Genomic DNA, 23,170 nt, shown 5'->3' with positions numbered 1-23,170 from the left:
GCAAACAAGAAAAGGAAAGTCTGAGCAGTTTTGATTAGATTTCCCAGAAGTCAAAGCAAGGAAAAATGAAAAAGCTTCATTTCTCACGTTCTTAAAAGACAGCACAGATGTTGCATCATCTGGTTAGATACCCTGAGAATAAAATCTGGATCCAGTGAGAGGAAAGATTCTGGGTGCTCATGAAAAAAGAAACAAAACAAAACTTGGGAGCCTCTTGAGAGTGTACAGCATCAGCCCTTGCCAACTCTTGTTTATATGCATTTAACTTTCAGTTAACCATGGGAATAATTCATGAAAATCCAATCTACAAACAAAGGCCATCCCAACGTTCATGTTATTCTTTTCCCTAAGAATCTTTCACAAGAGCTATAATCAAGTAGAATTATGCTTTGATTTGAATTCTAATTCAATTGAAAATAAAAAATGAGGGCCGGACGCGGTGGCTCATGCCTGTAATCCCAGCGCTTTGGGAGGCCGAGGTGGACGGATCACGAGGTCAGGAGATCGAGACCATCCCGGCTAACACGGTGAAACCCGATCCCTACTAAAAATACAAAAAATTAGCCGGGCGTGGTGGCAGGCGCCTGTAGTCCCAGCTACTCGGGAGGCTGAGGCAGCAGAATGGCGTGAACCCAGGAGGCAGAGGTTGCAGTGAGCCGAGATCATGCTACTGCACTCCAGCCTGGGCGACAGAGCGAGACTCTGTCTATAAATAAATAAATAAATAAATAACGAAAAGGTTGCCATTGCCCTTTCTGGGGAAAGTGATAATAAGGAAAGACTAGTTTCTTAACCCAAGTCAGCTTTAGAGTCGGCAAGGATGCAATTTGAGGTGATCCAGGAAAACTCTATTAGCATGGTATTTCCCATACAGATTCATTTCTTTTAGGCCTGAAGTCTTTTTGGCACTTCTTAAGAAAATCACAGATACCTCTTGGACATGAAAGCTTATCCTTTATCAATTTCTATCAGTTAACCACTCAGATGAGGATAAAGGCCTGAGTAAGAAAGGACAGAGAGAGGTTCCACAAAGAGATAAAAGACGAGTGGCCATAAGGAGTCCTTGAAAACACACCTCTCTAGCCCATCAAAAAATGCAGCACCTTAAACTCAAGTCCATCTTACTAGCCTTTAGCAGTACCCCACCACTCTCAAAATTTCCAGCATTAAATGTCTCGGAGCTATATAAAAGGCAGACTTAGGTATAAGTAGGAAGAGATATCAAGGGCTTGGGTATCATTTCAGCACTAATGGAGCTAATGGCATGTATGAATGAACCTGATGCGTGGTCTCCACGGTAGATTGAGGTCCCACATTTATGAGATTCCCAGTGAAAACAAATCTCACAGCTTCACCTGAGAGAAACATTACTGTCAGTCTCAGATACAAAAGCCTGCTGCTATTAGGTACCTACACACCTGCTGAAAATGGACGAGCTTTGCTGTAGTAGTGCACGCAGGCAAAAAAAAACAAAACATAAAAATAACCCGTTTCTCAACAAATAAAATTAATTGGCAGTCATCACATTCCCAAGGGATCAAGGGGTAAAATCTTCAGCAGCATATTGCACAGTCGGCAGGGTGTTTTTGGCTTCATAAAAGTGATAAGAGGAGACAACAGGCTATTCTCTGCTCTTAGAAATTATTAGCTCTTTACTAACATTTAAGAATCCATGGGGAAATTTTTGCTCTGAATTTGTTAGAATATTTAATATTATAACAATAATATTTAAGATGTTGGTTTGAAGGTGGGGCACGGTGGCTCACGCCTGTAATCCCAGCACTTTGGGAGGCTGAAGCAGGTGGATTACTTGAGGTCAGGAGTTTAAGACCAGCCTGGCCAAATGGTGAAACCTCATCTCTACTAAAAATACAAATATTAGCCAGGTGTGGTGGTGCACACCTGTAATCCCAGCTACTCGGGAGGCTGAGGCTCGAGAATCACTTCAACCTGGGAGTTGCAGGTTGCATTGAGCTGAGACTGTGCCACAGCATTCCAGCCTGGGCGACAGAGTGAGACTCCATCTCAAAAAAAAAAAAAAAAAAAAAAAAAAAGATGTTGGTTTGAGTGCCTTTCATAAGTTAACAAGCAACGGGAAAACAGCTCAAATTTCAAAAGAGCATTTAGTTCATTGCCTCTGCAATAAGCCTGTGCTTTCCAGCCCAGGAGAGAGAGTCCATATGGCAGGAGGCCTTCCTCATCTCCTGATGTGCCAAGCTCTCACCTTTCCTTTCATGCCTGTGCTTTCCAGCCCAGGAGAGGGAGTCCATATGGCAGGAGGCCTTCCTCATCTCCTGATGTGCCAGGGTCTCACCTTTCCTTTCATTTGGCTGGAGCTGTGCTGTCCAATACAGTAGTCACTAGTCACATGTGACCATTAAGCAATGGAATGTGGCTAGTCTGAATAAAGATGTGCTTTAATGTAAAATACACATTTGACTGGGAGATTTAGTTTAAAAAATGTTAAATACTTCAAATTTTCTATATTGCTTATGCATTAAAATGATAATATTTAGAATACATTGTGTTAAAGAAAATGTATTTTTAAAATAATTTAACTGACTTATTTTTATGTTTTTAAAAATGTGGCTCCTAGAAAATTTAAAATACATGGCTTGCATTTGTGGCTCCCATTATATTTCTGTTGGATAATGCTGGGCTAGCATTTCCTTCCAGATGAGCTCTCTCTGAAACCCAGGTGGATGTGTTACCTGGAGATGGCTCTAGTTAACCTGCACAGATATTATTTGAGAGGGAGGATCTCTGGTCCTCAAGCATTGGCACACAGATTATTTTTCTGTTACCCCAGAGGATGGAGTCATGGAAATCAAAGTTTGGCAAAAAGGGATGACTGCCAATTAATTTTATTTGCTGGGGAATGGGTGATTTCTTGCCTGAATGCACTACCACAGCAAAGCTGCCCAACCTTAAGCAGGTGTGTAGGTACCCAGGTAGCAGGCTTTTGTATCCGTGACTGACAGTAATGTTTCTCTCAGTCCCTAAGCTACTCCTTAAACTACATAAGAAACTGATTCAGGTGGGTCGAAGTGAGTTTCATCAGGAGTAGGAGAAGGAAAATGGCAGCAAAGTGGCCAGGGAAGATGCTGAGGAGAGGAGCAGTGAACAGTGGGGGATGCAGGGCCTCAGCAGGGGGCAGGGGTGGAGGGGGGTGCATTGGAACCTCACTCTGCCTGTCTGACGTCTTCTTCCTCTTTGACTTCTCCTTCCATCTTTTCTCTCCTGTTTTTCCTCTGCTTTTAGAATGAGTTATTTTCAACGGATTTGTACAATGAAGAAAGGAGTTTAGTGTCACCCCTGGTCAAACTGGTCAAAACGTTTTTAGACAATGCAGTATAGGTAGAGTTCACCCAGCTCTAATGATACAGCAGCAAAAATGCGGCGAAGCGGCATTGCATAGGCAGTCACGGTCACTAGGACCACATCGCCCTTCTGGAAGAGAGTATTACAGGGAGAAGGTGGAAAGAAAATGAGAGGAGAAGCAAGTGTCTAGGCAGCTTGGGCTGCTATCACAAAGTACTACAGATGGGGTGGCTTAAACAAGAAACTTTTTTATAGTTCTGGGGGCTGGAAGTCTCAGATCAGGGTGTCAGGATGGTCAGGTTCTGGTGAGGACTCTCTTCCTGGCCACCTTTATGCTGCGTCCTCACATGGCAGAAAGAGAGAGACCAAAACCTCTCTCATATCTCTTCTTATAAGGGCACTGGCTGCATCATGAAAGGCCCACTCTCATGAACCCATCCAAGCCTAATTATTTCCCACAGGCCCCATCTCCAAATGCCATCTAGTCGGGGGCTAGGGCTTCAACACAGGAATTTTGATGGAGACATAATTCAGTCCATAGCACAAGAAGAGGACAGTCAGAAAAGGGGTAGAGTAGATGCTGAAAAAAAGAGAGATGGCATGAGGATTCCCATTGTACTGTTCTCATGCATTAAATGAAAATACTAATAGACAACCTAAAGACATACTAAAAATAAAAAAAATTCTCATACAAGTATATTTTACTACTAGTCTCTTTACACATATAAAACACAAATATTTTGTTCCATTTCTAAATACATTACAACTAACAAAAGTGTTTAAAACTCTTTAGCAAAGTGGGGGACTTCAAGAGCCTCAAGTCCTATTTGTATTGGAAAGTGCCCAAGGCCACCCCAGTGAGTTTTCTAGAATCTACCACTAACCATCTCACTCCTCTCCCCTCATCTAGTCTCCCTCATCTGTAACAGGAAGTGATGTGTGTCCCCAAAGTCCTGACAGCTCTACATGTCCCACACTTCACACACCTGTGGTCCCTCATAGGCTTCTGCTGGCAGCTCAGACATTCTTGCCAAGGCGGGTCTCCCTGAAGCCTGGAGGTGCTGTTATCTGACCAGATCATCTCAGCCTTAACCCCACACCCACAGGATCCAGGAAACCCAGAGATTGCAACAAGAAAGGCTCTTCTATGTGAGACGGAGGAAAAACCTGATTAGCAACAGTGAGGGTATAAACTCATCACTTTCGCCACTACTGAAGGGGTTTTTACAGTCATACATCATTCTTCATCATTTTCCTTCTTTCTTCTATGACTTAAAATAGATGTAAGTCAGGACTGAGAATGATGGTGTACAGTTCTCGCAAAAAGACTACAGGGGATGGCCGGTGGGAATTGGGCAGGGTTAGAAAGATTTAGTGAGAGGAGAGGCAGTCCCAGCATTCTGCCTTCGGCTGACCCAGGCTGTACTCACTTTTCTATGTCAGCCTTGAAAGACCAAAGGCCCAGAAGAAAATATGACCTTGCCTTTGGCCATTTCCAGCTTCCTGTTCTTCATACCCTCAAAACCTTTATGCGCTGAGAAAAGTGACATGTGAGAGTTACATCAAAAATGACTAATAATAACTAAATAGATAACAATAGAGGTGACTGTAGTTGAAGGAGTACCTTAAGAGACTGAGCGTTGACTACATTTTTGGGGTGATCTAGTCTCATCTGCTACCAGTATAGGAATTATTTCTGTAACATCTCTTTGATAATTTTTTTTCTTTTCTTTTCTTTTTTTGAAATGGAGTTTCGCTCTTGTTGCCCAGGCTGGAGTGCGATGGTGCGATCTTGGCTCACCACAACCTCTGCCTCCCGGGTTCAAGCGATTCTCCTGCCTCAGCCTCTTGAGTAGCTGGGATTACAGGCATGCGCCACCACGCTCGGATAATTTTGTATTTTTAGTAGAGACGGGATTTCTCCATGTTGACCAGGGTGGTCTCGAACTCCCAACCTCAGGTGATCCACCTGCCTCGGCCTCCCAAAGTGCTGTGATTACAGGTATGAGCCACTGTGCCTGGCCTCTCTTTGATAATTTTCTAAGCAAGTGGCTCTCAGTCACTGGTGTCCCTCCAGCTCTTCAGAGGTTGGCTGCCAATTGTAATCAATGAGTTAAAAATCTGAATTTTGTGATCACTGCAGCTGTACACTGTCACAGAGAGACCTGACAGAGGGAACACTGCCATACATAGACTGGGAAAACAGTGGGGCATCACTTGTTGCTAATCAGAGCAAGAAGGAGTGGTTTCATATTAGGTCAACATACCTAGAATATGTGAAAACATTGCTTCACGAGTCCAAGATGTTAACACTTTTCTGTAAACAGTGATGCAGGGCTGAAAAGTGACCCAATGAATAGGAGGAAGAGTTCTTTTAGATTTTCTAAATACTTCTTGCTAAAAAGGGATGTTCCCCTTTTGATTTCTTTATGGGTGCCACCAAAAAGTATGCATTAAACAGAGAAATGCTGAGAAGCACTGATCTAATTTCTGACCCAACTACCTCTAACAATGGGAAATATACTTGTTGCTAGCCAGATCCCAAGTATCCTCCATAGTCATCTTCTTGTTCATTCATTCATCCAATAATTATGTTTGGGAACCTGCACATAGAGAATAAATAAGATAAAATGTTGGCTCCACAGCTGCTGCTTCACAGTGAAGTAGGGGAGGGGCAGCACTGAGTTAGGCCCTAAAGGGCATTTGGGATTAGCCTAAACAAACACCTCAGCTGGGTACTCACTCATGAAGGTTTACTTTTCCCTCTGCCTTTCAAGCTAATGACTAAGGCTGCCAAGTATTTACTCAACAAGAAAGACCCAACAAGGATCACCGGTGAGGTGATTAAATACCTCATTCCACCAGAGCCACCCAGGATTGCTGTTTGGATTAAAAGACAATGTCAGCTTCCTCCTCTGTACAAATGCCCACTACTCTGACTCACTACGGGGCTGGTTTTGAAAGTTATGTATTATTTGTCTGCAACCACCACAGAGTCCAGGGTCATCTCTTGCCATACTTGGACTTGCACATACTTGGCACAGCTTTAGGACATATTCTTTAGAAATATATCCCTCCCACTTAAATTGACAAACCTAAACAAAACTTTTTAGGTTTTCTATCCTCCTCTAGATTTTTACAGTGAACGTTTGCAAATGGCTATTCTCCGAAATAAATGATTCACTTTTTTTTTTGTATTGTAGTACAAATATTTTTCTTTTTGAAAATCAAATTAGTCCTATGTCTTGAAGTTTCATCTGTCCTCCCCTTTTAATGTTTTTACTTGTAAAGAGACCAATCTCTATAGTGCCAAATGACTGACTTCAAAGGTACTTCAATTTCCTTCCACTAAAGCTGTCAACATTTAGGATCCATCTGAAGTAGGCACGTGTTAATTGATTTGGAAAAAACAAGCAGCATTATAAGAATACAATTGGTTGGCAAAGAGGTTTGGTCACTAAAAAGAATTAAAATGTAGTATATAATATTAGCTAGAAACTTTTGATAATATAATGAAGATCAGTCTTATAATAGTTATATTTTAGAGGAAAAATTCGAGATGTAATGGCACAGTGGAGGGAATATATGTTTTCACCTAGCAACAGGCCCAAACCTGAGAGTTTAAGAAGATCTGTCTGTTTTAGTAAGTGACTTAGAAGGGAACAAATACTTAGTTGAGATCATGATGGAAGGGCTGCAGCCTGAATGACATGGGGTAGTGCTCCTGAGAGCAGTGGATCAGAGAGCCTGTAGAACACCCAGTGAAAAGGAAAACAAGAGGCAAGAGAGACCATGTAGGAAGCAGTTGTTGCCTACTGCTCATCTGGGCCTTGAGAAGTTGTGGTGCCTGCATATCTCAGTCTGCTTAGGATGCCTTAGTTTATAAACAACAGAATTTTATTTCTCATAGTTCTGGAGACTGGGAAGTTGACGATCAAAGTGCCGGCACGTTCATTGTCTAGTAAGGACCCATTCCTCATAGATGGTGTCTCCCAGCTGTGTCCTTATATGGTGGAAAAGCCAATAGGCTCCCTCAAGATTCTTTTATAAAGCATTACTCCCATTCATGAGGGCTCTGCCCTCATGACCTTGTCACCTCCTAAAGACCTTACCTTTTAATAGCAACCCACTGGGGATTGGATGTCAACATACATATTTTGGAGGACCACAAACATTCAGACCCTAGTACTCCACCAGTCTCCAGACCAGAGTGAGGGGCCTGGCTGATGAAGACACTTCTAGGACTTGTTTATGGTTTAGTGAACACGTAGAATGAATGAAAAACACTTGTCTCTAACCACTAGCATCACTCATGTGGCAATTAGATGCTCTCACGGTGAGAGGTGTGTGGGAGTTAAGCAGACCAAGAGAAATACAGATTCCTATCTTACTTCTTATGCTCAGTCTGAGGCATATACTCACTCCAGTGCCCATGCTCATCATTTATTTAAGTGGTAATTCCCTCTCGCCTAGTATTTAAGTATTGCAATAGCTTCTTCTCTGGTCACCCTGCTTCTGCTACTTTAGGCTGGTTTCAACTCTGCACAGAGAGGTCCCATCAAAATATAAGTCAGGTCTTGACACTCTCGCCTACAATCCTCCAGCGACTTTTCATCTCATGCAGACCAAAGTCTCACACTGATCTTCAAGGCCCTATGTGATCTGGGACCTCTTTACTTCGATAGCACGTAACCTATTCCTCCTTCCTCCTCTCCAGAGTAAATGCAACATTTCCTCTGCTACATTTCCACAATTCTCACTGCTGTTCTACCAGGCCTGGCATGTTCTTATCCCAGGGCCTTTGCATTTACTATTTCCTCTGCCTGCACAATTGTATACCTGAGGCATACATGGCTAGTTCTCTCAGTTCCTTCAGGTCTTCAACCCTCCAAAGTCACCTTCACACAGGGAAGCCTTCCCTGGCCATCTTACCTACAATTTCAACCCAAGCCCCATTGCTGAACACTTCACATCCATGTTTTCTGCCTTGTTTTTACTGACATGCTGTATCTGACTATTCTAGATCTGGTTTTTATCTTGTTTGCAGTCACTCTCCCCTAGTGGAATGAAAGCTCCATGAAAGCAGAGCTTTTTTATTGTTTTGTTCAGTACTGTATCCCCTGTGCCCAAAATAGTGCATGGATTGTAGTGATGGTCATTTGTCAAGTGAATAAATAAATGAAAGTTAAGTGCATATATAACACAAATCACCTAAGAAAGCATCAGCCCAAAGGTTACAATTGCTGTATCATTAGGGTGGATACAACAATATCCTAGATTCCCTCCCCAGGAGTATTTTTTTCTTCAAATAATGCTTTCACTACTGCATTAGAAAAAATAAACTGGTGGCCGGGCATGGTAGCTCATGCCTGTAATCCCAGCACTTTAGGAGGCCGAAGTGGGAGGATCACCTGAAGTTGGGAGTTCGAGACCAGCCTGACCAACATGGAGAAACCCTGTCTCTACTAAAAATACAAAATTAGCCGGGTGTGGTGGCACATGCCTGTAGTCCCAGCTAGTTGGGAGGCCGAGGTGGGAGAATCACTTGAACTTGAAAGGCAGAGGTTGCAGTGAGCCAAGATCGTGCCATTGCACTCCAGCCTGTGCAACAAGAGTGAAACTTTGTCTCAAAAAAACCACAACAAACTGTTGTCATTGCATGTAACATCACTGAGTTTACTTTTTTTTTTTTTTTTGAGACGGAGTCTCACTCTGTTGCCCAGGCTGGAGCACAGTGGCGCGATCTCGGATCACTGCAACCTCTGCCTCCCAGGTTCAAGCGATTCCCCTGCCTCAGCCTCCCAAGTAGGTGGGACTACAGGCGCACACCACCACTCCCGGCTAATTTTTTTTTTGTTTTTTAGTAGAAACAGGGTTTCGCCATGTTGGCCAGGATGGTCTCGATCTCCTGACCTCGTGATCCACCTGCCTCAGCCTCCCAAAGTGCTGGGATTACAGGTGCGAGCCACCGTGCCCAGCCCACTTTCTTTTTTGATAGAAAACAGAAAGTTAGAAAAATTGATCCCCTAGATGTCTTCCCAATCTAGGATTTAGATTTCTATAAGCTATAAAAATTGTTCCCCAAGTCTGGCACTGGGAAATCTCTGTTAATATGGAGAATCCAAGATCTCATCCTTGAAATTCTGCTTGAGTGAATCTAGAAGGGTGCCTGGGAATCGATATTTTTACAGAGCTTCCCAAGGAAATCTGATGATCAGCCAGGTTTCTACAAGTGAATTTCTGCTGACCTGCAAGATTTATGGTGAACCAAGATTTGGCTAAATCCTAACAGGTAGGCCAGAAATCACCAGGCAAGCCTATTCTTGACAAGGCTGCAATATGCACAGCTGGAGGAGGGAGAGCACATCTATTGTGCTGGCTACTTGACAAAGCTTTGCCTTTAAATGTTACTAGCTGACTGAATGCATCCATGGTCCTTGCAACCCAGCCCCGCTGCTTTAATTAGCTTACATCCCAACAATATCTTGCCAGTTCCAATTTGGCTAAATTATCTCCAGAACATACAGAAAAAATGATGAGTGTTCAGGGGTTTGTTTCTGTTTTTGCTTCCATTTCTGTTTCAGTGGATGAATAGATCTATTTCCTTAGACTCTCTTTTCCTTCCTATGGGTAGGGGTGGGAAAGAGAGGATGAGCCAGAGGGAGAGGAAGGAAGAGATTGGACTTTGGGTTGGAAGCACAGTGACTCCCCAGCTTCCACAGAAGTTTAACAGTTACCACCACCATGCAGGGAGGAAGTGAATCCCCCCCTCCTGAGAATCTGAATCCAGGCCCTTATTCCTGGAGCTTGCTGGAGTCAGCGCATATGTCCAAGAAGACTGATAAGAACAGCATCACAGAAAGATGTGTGCATACACATCTTTGCTAGCACAGGAAAGGCTGGCAGGGTGTTGGTCGTTTGTGCGGAAAAGCAAGTGATGATGTCTCAAAGATGACGCCACAAAATGAATATAGGCTTGTGGGAGGTGGGGGTAGGCCCCAGTGGCCAGACATTGGCTGGTGAGCAGAGTGAAGTGTGTATCCCATCTTCTGTCTACTCTCCAGTAGCACAAAGTGCTCCATTAGGATTGAGGGTAGGATAACCTAGGCTAACTTACTTAGCTCATCAGTTCCTTTCTGGGGCAGAGTTCCTTCCCACCCACTGCAGGGTCTCAGGCCACATCAGAATATTTTACAGAAGGGGTTCTTGGTAAGGTTGAGAAGACTGTTAGCATAACCATGTACCTGAGTTATGCCAAGAGGAAGTCAATCTGAGCAGAAGAAAGGGTTTCTGGAATCTCTCTTACTTCCTCCTATGAGTAGGACCTGAAGTCTCCTCCCACAACTCTGGCTTTGAAGAGAATAATGGATGGAATGCAGTGACCAGCAGCCTGGCCAGAAGCCACAAGGTAAAAATGGACACTGGTGGGAGGTCAGGAAATTCCAGGAGGGAGAGTCCATGAGATTGAATGAATGGAAGAAAGATAGAAGACAATAGATGAAGCACTGCTTCTATGCTTATCTGAAAATGAATCAGTATGGACTCAAAGTCAATTGAAGGTACAAAAGTAAAGATGATTTCACATCTTTTTAGTTTAGTTTAGTTTAATTTGAGACGAAATCTCACTCTACCACCCAGGCTGAAGTGCAAGTGGCACAATCTCGGCTCACTGTAACCTCCGCCTCCAGGGATCAAGCGATTCTCCTGCATTAGCCTCCAGAGTAGCTGGGATTATGGGCACGCGCCACCACACCTGGCTAACTTTGTATTTTTAGTAGAGATGGGATTTTATCATGTCAGTCAGGCTGGTCTTGAACTCCTGACCTCAAGTGATTTGCCTGCCTTGGCCTCCTAAAGTGTTGGGATTACAGGTATGAGTCACTGCGCCTGGCCATTTTCCATCTTTTGGACTGCATGTTGCACTAGTGTCAAATGTGGGACTTTTTCAAGTTTTTCTTCCTGGTGGTGCACAAGGGTTTGTTAAGGATACCTCCTTATGAAATAAGGAATGCCTACTTAGATAATTTGTTTGCCTCAATTTTAAAAAGATATGACAGTTTCTAGTGTTGTGTAGCACTGAGAAACAAAACAATGCTGTAGTAATAATAGTATTGTTAGGGCTATTCTTTGATAATGACTGAAAAAAATTTTTGAGAAAGATGGGATAAAGGATCCATTGCTATTGTTTATCAGGATTTTACTTGTTTAAACTGTGCAGAGGAATGGGCTTTGTACAGAGGAGGTACAAGTTATTTTGATTTAGCTGACTTGACATTGCTATTAAATGTTCCTGATGACAGGACACTTGAATGCAATCTTTTATTGTACCAAATTTTGACTGACATGTGCAACTATACATCTCTACACACAGCCCCTCCTCTTTTTAAAATTTCACCCCATCCCTCATTTTCTTTCTTTTGATCAGCCTTGGGATGACAGTGAGATAGCACTACTGGTCTGCAGAGGAGTCTCTCTTTTCCTAGCCCCCTAGATATGGTGCTAGGTCTGAAGTCAGTGTCTTTTGGCCAGAGCTTAAAAATGCGTGCATAAGACATAATAAACTGCAAAAGATACTACAGCAGCGGCAGGTTCACACAGAACTTATTTTTGTCATTCATTAATTTTGTTCTGAATACTAAAAATGATGAAATAAAATGCTACCAGTACCAGCCAAGTGGGATCATCACATAATTCTCAGAACATATTCTCTGAGTGGTGGCCCCTCTATCGTTTAAGAATAACATGGCTGAGTCCGGGCATGGTGGCTCATGCCTGTAATCCCAACACTTTGGGAGGCCGAGGTGGGTGGATCATGAGGTCAGGAGTTCAAGACCAGCCTGGCCAGCCTGGTGAAACCCTGTCTCTACTAAAAATACAAAAACTAGCTGGGCGTGGTGGCAGGTGCCTGTAGTACCAGCTACTCAGGAGGCTGAGGCAGGAGAATTGCTTGAAGCTGGGAGGCAGAGGTTGCAGTGAGCCAAGATCATGCCACTGCACTCCAGCCTGGGCAACAGAGCGAGACTCCGTCTTAAAAAAAAAAGAATAACATGGCTAAAATTTGTTATTGAGATTTTCACTTATATAAAATGTAGAGCATGGGAAGCTCCATCCATAATTCTCAGCAAGCTTGGAAGAGTACTTTAGAAACAGGGAAGTGTGGTAGGCAGAATAATGACTGCCTGTCCACAAAGATGTCCAGAATAATACGCCCCTAAGATATCCCCGAAACCTTTGAATATGTTGCTTTATATGACCGAAGAGACTTTGCAGATGTGATTAAGAATTTTGAGATGGGAAGATTGTCTTGGATTATCTGGGTGGACCCAATGTAATCACAAGGATGATAAAAGGGAAGTAGGGTGTCAGAGTCAGAGAAAAATATCTGAAAATGTCACAATGCTGGCTCTGAACACAGAGACAGGGGCTACAAGCCAAGGAATGTAAGTGGCCTAAAGAAGATGGAAAAGACAAAGAAAGATACGTTCCTCTAGAACTTATAAAAAGAACACAGTCCTGTTGACACCTTGATTTTAGTCAGGTGACACCTGTTGGACTTTTGACCTCCATCTATAAGAACTATAAAAGATCACCAGCCAGGCGTGGTCGCTCAGGCCTGTAATCCCAGCACTTTGGGAGGCTGAGGCAGGCGGATTACCTGAGTTCGAGACCAGATTGGCCAACATGGTAAAACCCCATCTCTACTAAACATACAGAAATTAGCCAGGCATAGTGGTGGGTGCCTGTAGTCCCAGGCACTCAGGAGGCTGAGGCAGGAGAATCACTTGAATCTGGGAGGCGGAGGCTGCAGTGAGCCAAGATTGCGCCACTTCACTCAGAGTGAGACTCCGTCTCAAAAAAAAAAAAAAAAAAGAACTATAAGATCACAAGTTTGTGTCATTTTAAGCTACTGTTATACTATAATTTGTCATAGCAGCAACAGGAAATGAATAGAGAAGGGAAAAAAACCAAAGAACATCTGAATAATGAAGAAAATCTATCCATTATAGGAGAGCCAGAAATCTCATTTAGTGCAATGTCACCAGTGGACTTGGATTTCAACTAAGGGCAACTGAGGGTTTCCAGACATCCAGAGAGATCTGGATTACAGACCCTCCTGCCTCCTCTGGAATCTTAAAACATTATAGTTCCCTCTTCTTTGTAAATGTTAATCTTTCTACTGGCTCCAAGCCATGAACATTTAAACATTTAATTGCTACCATTTTAAATAGGAAATAAAATTCTTAAGCTACTTAACGCCTTTTCAGCTATTACTCTGTCACTCTTCTTGCCTTTGCAGTCAAAGCTCTTGGATGAGTTGTCTGTACTCGCCCTCTTTCCTCTACAGTAGTCCCTACTCATTCTCGGGGGATATTTCCAAGACCCCCCGTGGATGCCTGCAACCACAGATAGTACCAAACCTCATATATACTATGTTTTCCTCCTGTACACACATACCTATGAAAAAGTTTAATTTATAAATTAGGCACAATAAGAGATTAACAAAAATAACTAATAGTAAAATAGAACAATTATAACAATATACTGTAATAAGAGTTATGTGAACATGATCTCTCTCTCTCTCAATATCTTATTGTACTATACTCACCTATTTTCAGACCATGGTTTACTTCTGGTAACCGAAACTGAAGAAAGCAAAACCATGCATAAAAGGGAACGGCTGTATTTTTCTCATGTCAACGTATTACAATCTAATTTTTGTTTTCAAAAGGACCTTACTAAACTTGGTCTTACTGAGGTTACCAATGCCACCAAATCCAATGGATTTGCTTCAAGTTCATCTGCTTGACCTCTAAACATTTGCCCTGTTGACAGTCTTCCTCAGAGCACTCTCCCCTTCATTTTGGTAACAGGACACTCTTTTTCTCCAAACTTTCTGCCTACTCCTTTGGTCCCCTGTGAGCTTTTCCTCAGAGTAATTACTGCATGGAGATTCTTAAACTCCTGGTCTTAAACTTTCTTTTCCCTCTCTATAGGTCATTTCATTCCCTCCTGTGGCCTTGGTTGCAATATATTGGTATGAATAATGCCAAATTTACAACTCTAGGTCGGACCTGAGCTCTAGACTCTGAACTCCTACTGAGATATCTTATAAGCACCTCAGATATAATATGCCAAAAACTGAACTCATTATCTAACCTCTGAAGCTTATCTCATACCCAGTTTCTCCTTTACCCCCATGCTCTTTCATCCGTCTTTTCACAAAGTTCTGTTGATTTAGACTTCTAAATACCTTTTAAGTTTGTCTTATTATCTCCACCCCCGTTAGGTCATGCAACATGCTCCTGCAACTTCCTTCACCTCCACATCCTTATAATTCTCTTTCACAAAATACGTTCTCAATCTCTATGGGGTACTAGTTTATCAAGGACATGTCCAAACCCCATGTTTCCTCCTCGGTTTAAGTCACTTTAGGAGATATAATAGCCATAAGGAAGTAACAAGCTGATGAGGAGTCACTTATCAGATTGTTAAAGTGAACTAAATGTGGCCTGAGGACTCCATACTTCTATATTTGAGTCCTTGTGGACAAACTGCAACCTAGCTTAATAGATAGACAAAAATTGAAAACCTAACTTAGGAGTATGCACCTGTAACAATAGCTGAGTCTTGGCCAATTGCAGCGGCAGAACTTCAATGACTCATACATTGCTGAGTGTTCAAACTGTGTTCAAATAAGGCAAAGGCGGAGCTGTAACCAATCCTGCTGTGCTGTACCTCACTTCAAATTTCTGCATGCCCCATTTCCCTTTTTTTGTCTATAAATCTTCCACCACGTGGCTGCACTGGAGTCTCTGTGAATCTGCTGTGATTCTGGGGGCTGCCTGATTCACTAATCATTCATTGCTCAATTAAACGCCTTTAAATTTAATTTGGCTGAAGCTTTTCTTGTATTAAGATAATACAAATGGGCTTTGTAGTGACATGCCTGAGCACTTGGACATTTATTGTTTGAAACTACAGGGTTCAGTTCAGAAGATGCCAAGGGGAAAGTAGGTTTTAGAGAGACAGCCATGAAAGTGGTTTAAGCGAACGAGAAGCAATAGCAGGGTTGAAGTGGGTAAAAATAATGTCGAAGTGGGAGGGCCCTTGCACACTTGAGAGGAAGAACTTACAAAAGCAATGACTGCTTATCAATCTTCTCCAAGACGAACAATCATATCTAACTTTATTTTTATCAACTTTCTTTCACTTTTACTTTGTGCTACTTGCTTTTAGTTTAAATTTTACTGTAATAAAACAACAGTGAGAAATTGACTCAAGGATGGGCTGAGGGACAGGGATGTGTCTGCTAAGCTAACTTGGCAGCATAAAAATGCCCCGTTCTTGAGGACAGCTTGTGGAATACTCGTCTTTCAATTCCTCCTCCTTGTGGAATGCCATTCCGATTTTATCAGCTTGATTTTATTTTTTTCATATCAAGATACGATTTCATCTTGAAATTACAAAAGATAATTCAAAAGTTATAGAGAAATTCTCCAAGAGGGGACTCAAACAAGATTTTTTAGTTTAGGAAATCTTCTGATATTCTATTATAAACATTAATTTTCATAGGTGTTTTTTCCAATAGTTACCTACTTTATCAGGTAAGTTATATTCCTTGAGAACATTATTAAAGCTAATGGTAATAGAGTTATTTTCAGGTTAGACTCAAATCCAAGGCACTTTAGAGAGGCATAAAAAATTGTCAAGGGGACAGATGGAATACTCAGCAAAATGCTTCTGTTGTTGCATATAAGTTTTGTTGTATATATTTGTTGAGATGTATTGTACATAAATCAAAATAGAAAAATAAGATAATTTTTAGAGATGTCAAAAAATTCCGTGGCTATGATTTTTTTCCCATAGCTTCCTCCACTGTACTTGTGAGATAGGAGTAAAGAGGGGGATAAAAGGAAAGTGGGGAAAGATAAACATTTACAGAGCACCTACTCCATGTCATCTTACTAAGAACTTGTTCAGCAATTACACCAGAACAGAGTAAATATTTGCCTCTTATTACTACTATTATGAATGATACCACCAGAATCTTTGTATAGATCACAGCACCTATCCATTGTTCAGATAGGTCTGAAACATGCAGGCCACTTTTCAACCACATCACTCCATCCTGCCTCTACTGTCAGGTAAATATGTAAGTCCATGGAAGTCTTGTCCCATTAGCATCTCCTACTGATCTGGGGTCACAACATACCCTTGGGGGTCATATGCTAATCACTTCTCAATTGTTTATGGAATATTCCTGGCTTTAAAAGATAAAACAACAGGCCAGTTGTCTCATTCTTTTTTGTTTCCATCTATTATTAATTTCTGATCTAGCAAATGCTAAGAATCTTAGGAATTGGCAGCATGGTTACCATTAAGACTTATGGGCATTTGTTCTGGCTGCTTCCCAAGATGACCCTCCCAGTGTTTTCTGGTTCTAACCACCTGGATAAACAAAGGCTTAGGGCACACATTCATTTTCAGCAGGCAAACTTTCCATTTCACCTGAGGCTTAAGATATAGAAATTATTTAAATTTAATCTGCATTATGTATTAATTGGTCACTTCAGTTCTTCAAACCACTTAAACCATCAAATGATAAAGTGTGCCAAAAATGGTGAAAGTACTTGTTTCCTCTTTAGGACTCAGATTAGCTTTAATCAATTAAGTAAGGTAATATTTTACTTGAGATTAACCTCAAAGAATCAATATTGTCTGTGAATATATTGGTCAGAGTGATCCAGCTCTAAATAACAGGATATGTGACTATCAGCAACTTATACAATGGGAAGTTTATTATTGTACCTAAGGTGAAACCTGGGGGAATTCCAGGGTTAGCTCATTTGGTAGCTCTGGGGAGCCAGGATGGCTTCTCTGGGATTCTTTTGTTTCTCCTTTCTATCTGCAAGGTGGTTGCATTCTTCATAAGGCATTGTCTGAAAGTTGGAAGAGAAAGTCCTGTCTTGTCTCATCTTTTTAAAAGTTAGGTAAGCTTCCGTGATGCTTGCAACAGAATTTACCTCATATTTTTGTGCATGTATGTCCATCATATTCCTAAAGCAGCCCTTGACAAAGAAAAAAAAAAAAAATCAACGCCATGATTGGTTAAGACTAATGAAAAGGCCGGGCGCGGAGGCTCACGCCTGTAATCCCAGCACTTTGGAAGGCCGAGGTGGGCAGATCACAAGGTCAGAAGATCAAGACCATCCTGGCTAACACGGTGAAACCCCGTCTCTACTAAAAATACAAAAAGTTAGCAGGGCCTGGTGGCGGGCGCCTGTAGTCCCAGCTACTCGGGAGGCTGAGGCAGGAGAATGGCGTGAACCCGGGAGGCGGAGCTTGCAGTGAGCCAAGATGGCACCACTGCACTCCAGCCTGGGAGGCAGAGTGAGACTCCGTCTCAAGAAAAAAAAAAAAAAAGATTAATGAAAATTAGCATTCTGAAATGGGTGAGGGAGGACCCCTAAAATACTGTATGAATGAACTATGAGTAAAATTGGAGTTCCGTTCACAAGGAAGAACAGTATCTTTTGTGTAGGTGACTAATAGGGTCTGCCACAATGAACAAAACTTTTCTTTATACCAAATTTCAATAATAGTGTATCATTTACTACTGTTTTTGTTCAACAACCTGAAAGCCCAACTCTAACTGGCTTAACTAATAAAGAAAATGTATTGGCTCCAGAGATAGCTTCAGGCAAGTCTTGAACTAGTGGCCTCAATAATGTAACTGAAAATGTGGCTTCTTTTGGTCTCTTTGCTCTCCCTTTACAGTGCCAGCTTCTTCCTAAGCCTGATACTATTTTGGTACTCAGATGGCTGCCATTATCTTCTAGAGAGAATTCTCTTTTCTGTCTAGTGTCAAAGAATGTTTCTACTGGTATTTATTTACTACAGAAAAACAGGCAGCTTGTCTTTCCTGCTAGCTTCAACAAATACTCCTCACATCCCATTGGTTCATTTAGATGACAAGGTTCACCTCTGAATAAGTGAGTGAGCTATGCAACTGATGTTTAAGCTTTCTTTCCTCCTTGCTTTGTTTGTTTGTTTAAGACAGGGTTTCACCCTATTGCCCAGGCTGGAGTGCAGTAGTGTGATGTGTGATCCCAGCTCACTTCAGCCTTTACCTCCTGGGCTCAGGTGATCCTCCTACTTCAGCCTCCTGGGTAGCTGGGACTACAAGTGTGTGCCACCACACCAGGCTAACTTTTTGTATTTTTATGTAGAGATGGGGTTTTGCCATGTTGCCTAGGCTGGTTCTGAGCTCCTGTGCTCAAGCGATCTGCCTGCCTTGGCCTCCCAAAGTGCTGGGATTACAGGCATGAGCCACCATGCCTGGCCATGTTTAAACTTTCAACATTGCAATGTACTTAAGCATTGCGATTTATAACAGAAATGAAAGGAAATCAGGAAGACGAGTGAATGAAATAATACATAAATAAATAAATAATAAACAGAGGCTCCTCCCCATTATTACAAGTCTCATTTTGTAGTCATTTTCTTAGTAAGAGTTTTAATAAATTAAATAATGTTATCTAGAAGATAGCTTAAAATGAAGCAAATCATAAAAATCAAACTTATGGAAAAATCTAGGGAAAGTCACAACTGTATCAAAATTCTAAGCAGAATAAGAAGCTGGTTGTTTCACATGCAGTTTATTGATTTTGACGAAGATTAAGAAGTTATTCATTGTAACATGTTGATATTAAGGAAATTTAATCAATTATTTTTTGGCTAGAGAACTAACACAGAATCCAATTCGTTGAGGTCCAAATTGGCTTTCATATTTATCATTTGAAGAGACTTTTAACATCAAACAAAATAGGAAGAAATATTTTTAGTAGCATGTACTTTTTAGTGCACGACGATGTTTAATGACAGAAGTGTCAGCATTTCCAGCATGGCTACCACATACATCACAAAGTTTAAAAAATTATTTATATATTCTAAGATATACTCTCGGGCCAATTAATACCATCTGAGAGCCAGGGAATGAATTGCCTGACCCAGTATGGAGAGAGAAGGCAGCTCCCAAAACAAGCAAGGGGAGGTTCGGGGCCTACACTCACATGGATGGCCACTATAGTAATTTCATAAAACCTTGGACAAATCAGCCCCTCCGTATGTGTCAGTCTCTTCATTTATAAAAGAAAAATGTTAATCCATATAATTAATGAAAGACTTCCCTGACTCTACAATTCTATGATTGTATTAGGGACTTTGGACTTCTGAGCATTTATTCTAGACTATTTTAATACTTAACATAATGCATTCTGTTGTTAATGCACATGTTGACATTTAAGCTTCTTATGCCTTGTTTAACAGCTCACTCTGCATCTATGTTGCCAGATAGTGGGTACATGGTAAGTGCTAAATTCTTGTTGAGTTAAATTGGAGGCAATGATGGTGATTATGAGTGACTTCTTTAGTAGGTGGATGGGTTGGAGTGGTTTATTTAGTATACTAATGTCATCATGACCCCCAAACTACTTAACTACCTTGTCAGTCTTTTTTCCTTTCCTTCCTTTTCTTTTCTTACCTTCCTACCCTTCCTTCTTTCCCTTTCTTCCCTTCCTTCCTCCACTACTCTCTTTCTTTCTCTCTCTCTTTCCTTCCTTCTTTTCTTTTCTCCTTTCCTTTCCTCTCCTTTCTCCTTTCTTTTCCTTTCCTCCTTTCCTGCTTCCTCCTTCCTCCTTTCCTTTCCAAAAGACTCTCACTCTGATGCCCAGGCTGGAGTGTAGTGGTACAAGCATGACTCACTGCAGCCTCACCTTCCTCAGCCTCCCAGGTAGCTGGGACTACAGGTGCACACCACCATGCCGGGCTAATTTTTGTCTTTTTGGAGAAATAGGGTTTCACCCTGTTGACCAGGCTGATCTCAAACTCCTGGGCTCAAGTGATCCTCCCACCTCAGCCTCCCAAAGTGCTGGGATTACAAGCATAAGCCACTACTCCCAGCTGCCAGTCCTTTCTTAAAGAAAGTGAGCAAAAATAACTTATTAATACCTCTTTAGCAGCCGGGCGCGGTGGCTCATGCCTGTAATCCTAGCATTTTAGGAGGCCAAGGTGGGTGGATCACCTGAGGTCAAGAGTTTGAGACCAGCCTGGCCAACATGGTGAAACCTCATCTCTACTAAAAATACAAAAATTAGCCGGGTGTGGTGACAAGCACCTGTAATCCCAGCTATTCAGGAGTCAAGTTTGCAGAGAATTGCTTGAACCCAGGAGGGCAGAGGTTGCAGTGACTCAAGATTGCACCATTGCACTCCAGCCTGGGCAACAGAGCAAAAACTCCATCTCAAAAAAAAAAAAAAAAAAGCCTCTTCAGTTCCTTTTAGCTTCCTAGAAATTATGATGATTGATGATGATAATGATGATCATCATCATTGATGATGATAAATCAATGAAATGTTAATTCTTGGGTTTATATTTTTAGATAATTTTTTTGATTTATCTATTCATGATAAATCACAGAATTATGTATTTGTGTGTGAGCACAAATCTCTCAAATGGGTAAAATAAGAATGTTGGCAAGTTAGAGTTTTAATTAAAACTGAAAAAGAACTATTTCTAAAATGGTTCTATGTTAACAACTGGTGTAAGAAATGTGTGAAAAGCAAATAGGACATCTTAAATTCTCAAATTCTCTTCTCTCTGCAAGGATGGTATAGGAGTGCAGGTGTGTGTAGCTCTGCATGTATAGACATAAGTCTGTCAGATCCAAGAATAACCAGAGAGGAAGTATAACGATGTGCCACAGAAAGTAACAGAGAGTAAGTGGCTGCTAGCCAACGGGCAATCCTTTACCTGGTCTTGCCTTACCTGAAAGTGGCATTCTCTGTCAAAATAGTGCATCTATCCACTGTAGTACAGAACAGATAGAGGGACAGAGGGACACAGAGGGACAGAGGGACACAGAGAGAGATGGAGAGTGATATCTTGTGAGATAGAATAGCAGAGGGAAAAGCTACAGGAAGGAGCAGTCATCCAGTGATTTTGGAGAGGATGCTTTGGAAAAGAGTGACACTCTGATGTCTCAGCACTTTCCTATGGAGTAGCAAAGTCCAGTTTGCTGTAGAAGCTCTGTGAGAACAACGCCATGCTCTGAGGAAAGCCTGTTGCACAACTGCAGATAGTGATACTGAGAATCTGCTTTGAGTACCGAAGCACTGAGACAAGAGAGTGACTCTACCATTACGGTCTGAAACTGAGACAGGACAGGAGAAGCTGGGAGCCGTGGATCCTGCAGAACCATGGCAGTGGTGCAAAATATGGATGGGTTCTGGAAGGAGTTTTTTTTCTTATCCACAGATTTCTTAATTAATAAATATTGGACATTAATACTATAAGTACATATTTTGTTCAAGGTAACTTAAAAAATTATCTGTAGTTTGTCCTGTGGTATGATAAAGGGATTCTCACCTTTATCATCTTTGACAAAGTTCTAAGTCAAAGAACTCTTCAGATATTGTCAGAGATAGTCATGGGAACCAGGTGAAAGCACCTGACTCTGACAGTCAAGTATCCAGAGTGGTCAAACTGGATAAGCTGCATCATTTTCCGAGAGCTACTGGAATAAGGCCTGATCTAATCTGGAGACGTTACATATTACATGTGCATAGGTACACACACACACACACACACACACATATACACACACACATACACACACAGATATATACACACACATATATACACATACACACATATATACATACACATGTATAAAACATGCACACACATATATACACACAGACACACATATATACACACAGAGACACACATATACACACATGCGAACATATAAACATACACACATGCATGCACATGTACACATACATATATACACACACGTACACATACATATATACACACACATGCACATACATATATACACACAGAGAGACATACAGAGACACACACACGTACACACATGCATATATACAGACACACGTATAAGCATGAGTAGGAGTCAGGAGGGACCAGCTAAAATAATACATTCAACAAAATGCAAAGCTGTTAACTGCCCCCTCCTCATCAATGCTACACTTTTATATAAATATGAACCAATATAAAAGTTTGATTTACTAAAACCTAATGGATTAACATTAACCAAGAGAAAAGTGTAAATGGAGTAATGCAAATTAGCATGTTTGAATGGGACTCCTTCATTTTGGGGCTTTTTTGAGGTTGGGACACATTCATTCATCCCATAGAGTGTGTAATATATACAAGCCTCTAAGTTAGGCCTTGGGGATAAAACAATGACTAAAAACCAGTCCCTACTCTCAAGGAGAAATGCAAATGCTTGATTCTTCTTATGTTGCTCATGCTAACATGGTTTGTGTCAATAATCTGTTAATTTACTCAGTTTCAAGATACAAAACTTCAGTTGTTCTCAAATAGAAAAGGACACTCCGTGATAAAAGCAAGCATCTTGAAAGATAGGGGCATATCTCATTTAATTGGGCTTCACTTTATTGCACTTTGTAGATACTACATTTTTTTTTTTTTACAAATTGAAGGTGTCTGGCAACCCTGCATTGGGTAAGTATACCAATGCCATTGAGTTTGTTTTGTTTTGTTTTTTGCTTTTGAGACAGGGTCTTGCTCTGTTGCCCAGACTGGAATGCAGTGGTGCGATCTCAGCTCATGGCAGCCTAGACCTCCTGGACTCACGTGATCCTCCCACCTCAGCCTCCCGAATAGCTGGGACTACAGGTGCCTATCGCCACACCCAGCTAATTTTATTTTGTAGAGACGAGGTCTCACTATATTGCCCAGGTTAGTCTCCAACACCTGGGCTCAAGTGACCCACCCACCTAAGCTTCCCAAAGTGCTGGGA

General features: G+C 41.5%; 1 protein-coding gene and 1 long non-coding RNA gene across 2 annotated transcripts in view; one reads left to right on the top strand and one right to left on the bottom strand.

The window, feature by feature from the left end:
• Positions 1-23,170, bottom strand: part of CCDC192 (coiled-coil domain containing 192) — a 240,149-nt gene that overhangs the window by 389 nt on the left and 216,590 nt on the right. The window lies entirely within an intron of this gene.
• The window catches only part of LOC134730456 (uncharacterized), a 29,164-nt gene continuing 5,994 nt past the window's right edge, over positions 1-23,170 (top strand). The window contains exon 1 of the long non-coding RNA XR_010112225.1: positions 1-23,046. This is a non-coding gene — a long non-coding RNA (uncharacterized LOC134730456). The remainder of the gene's footprint in view (positions 23,047-23,170) is intronic.

This window comes from Pan paniscus, chromosome 4, assembly GCF_029289425.2.
Source record: "Pan paniscus chromosome 4, NHGRI_mPanPan1-v2.0_pri, whole genome shotgun sequence".
Lineage (NCBI taxonomy): Eukaryota > Metazoa > Chordata > Mammalia > Primates > Hominidae > Pan > Pan paniscus.
This window is presented reverse-complemented; position numbering and strand designations above follow the sequence as displayed.